The sequence below is a fragment of the Leiobunum rupestre genome, chromosome 1 (assembly GCF_980474605.1).
Source record: "Leiobunum rupestre chromosome 1, qqLeiRupe1.1.hap1, whole genome shotgun sequence".
In the NCBI taxonomy this organism is placed as follows: Eukaryota; Metazoa; Arthropoda; class Arachnida; order Opiliones; family Sclerosomatidae; genus Leiobunum; species Leiobunum rupestre.
In genome coordinates, this window is record NC_143384.1 from 6,958,534 (window position 1) to 6,961,699 (window position 3,166).

Below are 3,166 nucleotides of genomic sequence, written 5' to 3' on the forward strand. Positions count from 1 at the left end.
GGTTAAAAGGTTTTGCCATGGGACAGCCAAATTTCTATCAGAGCATTTGTTCCAACCTTCCGATATATTGTTAGACGGTGCTTGGTTCGTAAGCGTGGCTAAAGGCCTTTTCACACGGGCCAACTTTTTGACTCAACTAGATGAGTCAATAAGTTGATCCAACTTGATCATCTTTTGGACTCAAAAGTTGGGTGAAAACCCTCCCTTTCACACGTTCCAACTTTTACCGCCAACTTTTTCTATCCATCTTTTTACGAGCCAATAAAAATACAGATGACGTAATGTTTCGATATTCTTTCCCGAAGCAAAACATAGCAGACAACTTATTTATATCTCCATTGTCTCCAAAATTTGTCACTTGTTATTTTAATTTTTATGCAAAGGGAGGATTTAATATTTGAATAATATTATTTAAACAAAATGTCATTAAAACGTAAGGCGGCCACTGGTTTGATTTTAGCAGTTTTGCTAGGTGATGAAGATGATGAAGAAATTTATACAAAATCTAAAAGGCAGTTTTGGGTTAAGCCTTGGTTGGCTCGTAGGAAAAAGCAAGGAGCGTTAGAAAATTTAATAAGAGAATTGAAATTAGAAGACAAAAAAGTTATAGGAGATATTTGAGAATGGACGAGGATTGTTTTGTTACTTTACTTGGTGAAGTTAATATCTATATTGACAAAAACGACACCGTAATGAGATAATCAATTAGTGCCGAAGAAAGACTGAATGTCACACTAAGGTTTTTGGCATCAGGTAGGTTATAACTAGAGTCATTAACATTTTCTTAACTTATGATTTGGTTTTTTAGGTGAGAGCTTCACATCTCTTCATTTTCAGTTTAGACTAGGTATTAGCACCATTCACGGTATTGTGTATGAAACATGGAAGGCTCTTTTTGAATCTTTACATAAAGAGTATGTTTTTAACATAAGAAGTTCAAATTTAAGTGATTGATGTTTAGAAATTTCTCTTTAGTTATATAAAAATGCCTAAAAGTTCATCTGAATGGTTAAATGTTGCCAAAGGTTTTGAAGAACAGTGGCAACACCCACGTTGCATAGGAGCTCTAGATGGAAAACACGTGGCAGTTTATCCGCCTCCAAATTCGGGGTCTTCTTATTACAATTACAAGGGTGATTTCAGTTTGGTATTATTGGCTTTGGTTGACTCGGACCTTCAGGTAATTAGATCATGACAATTTAAATTAACCGTTACAATAAATTAGGCTATTTTTCTTGATGTTGGAACAAATGGTAGAACGGAAAGAGATGAATCTCCCAAAACCCAATGCATTACCAGGTAGCTACTAGGTATTGAAATTAAGTAATTTTTTTTATAATTTATCTTTGAACTAGGCGAAACGCAACCAACTAACTATGTAATCGTTGGTGATGAAGGTTTTCCTATGAAACCGTACCTCATTTGCCCATATGCGCTAAGATAAATATCTTTAGAAAATTCAATCCACAACAAAGGGTAGCTGTTAATTCATTTGTGGAAATAATTCAGTTGATTTTAGGCAACAATATTAAATTTTAGAAATTCTCGGGCAAGACGTGTGTCAGAAAACGTTTTCGGCATGTTAAGCAAACAGTTTCGGTTTTTTCTCAAACCAATCTAAGCTCTACCAGATAATGTAGTGACAATAGTTCTTGCAGCGTGTGTCTTGAATAACTTTTTTGAAGCCAATGTAGCTAACTACACTTCTAGAAAAAAACAATTGTTTCGAACAAAAACCTCCAGCCATTAAACAAGTTTGGAGTTCACAGGACTCAAAAATCTCGAGAAACCAGAGAAAACTTAAAAATATATTTCCAAGGAGAAAGGGCTTTGGAAGGTCAAGAAAACTTTGCACAATTTTAAACTTTAACTTTATTAAAATAAGTTTGTTTTGTTAGTTGGTTTATTGTTTGTTAGTTTTGTTTGAATAAATATATATTTTATGATTTTTGTTATAAATATGTTCATGGCATTTACATTGGAACCATTTTTAAAGCCCATAAATAAGATAAACAATTTTTAATTCTTGAAGGGTTCCTTGTGCACAGTATTGAAAACTACTTCCATTACTTTTATTTTAACATCCTTGCTTTTAGGTGAAAGGGGAGCAATCATGTGGGCTAAGTGCAATCCAAACAATTCATCGGCACTTTGAACTTTGTCATTTGCAGAGACTGGAACCTTAAGCAAATTAATGCAGCTTTCAATAAGTTCATTCTTTTTGTCTGTTGCTGATGGTTCAGATTTTTTAGAACGATTGCATCCAATTTTCTTCCTCTTCGGTAGTAGTAAATTGTCTGGAACACAGATTCTTCTTCAGATTCTACTAGTTCTTGAAATAGGTCAATATTTGGCTCCTCATTTATGGTGTATACCTAAGTTAAGTTTTAATGGTTGTGATTTAGTTTCATCTACGATGTAGTAGTGATTCTCTTAATAAATTTATATACTTTTCCATCTAATTCGAAATCCAGATTTGATGTGGAGGGTGCAGTCTCCAAACTCGAACTTAAAAACATCATGGATGTATAAAATTCCCACTTTGGAGTATAAACTTGACCCGTTCCCATTCCACTAGATTTTGAAATAGCCTTCGAGTGCTCCTTGTTATAATAGGTTCGCAACTTCTGACATTTGTCTTTTGCATCATAAACTGGGAAAAATATATAAATTATTGCCAGGGGATTATAGAAAGCGTCTATGAAAATTGACAAAACACAATCCTTCGATAACATTTAAATAATGAACCTCTTATCATGTAACATTTAATAAACTGTACCTGAACATCCAATGATTTCCGCAACCTCACGAAACTTAAGTTCTCGTTTTTCTTTATCCTTGTATAATTCATCTTTGGTATTATACAAAAAGGAATTATTCTGAATATATTCAATCAAAATCCTAATTTTCCCAGGCGTCCAGGGAAACATGACCTGTTAATATTTTCCTATTATTAATATATTCCACTCCTTTAAAACAAATGGTATCGGAAATTCAGTTACCTTTGTAGATTTTATTTTAAAAAGATTTAAGCGAGGGATTAAAGATTCGAAATATTTAAGATTCCTCGGCAAACGCGCGTTTAAAAGCAGTCGTCTCGATCTTTGACCCGATGGCAATTTAAATACCTTTACATAACGAAATAAAAACGTAAACTGAATAGAGA

At 33.4% G+C, this 3,166-nt stretch overlaps 1 pseudogene; it reads left to right on the top strand.

The window, feature by feature from the left end:
• Positions 1-420: 420 nt before the first annotated feature.
• On the top strand, positions 421-1,303 carry LOC149960519 (uncharacterized; annotated as a pseudogene).
• The last annotated feature ends 1,863 nt before the right edge of the window (positions 1,304-3,166 follow it).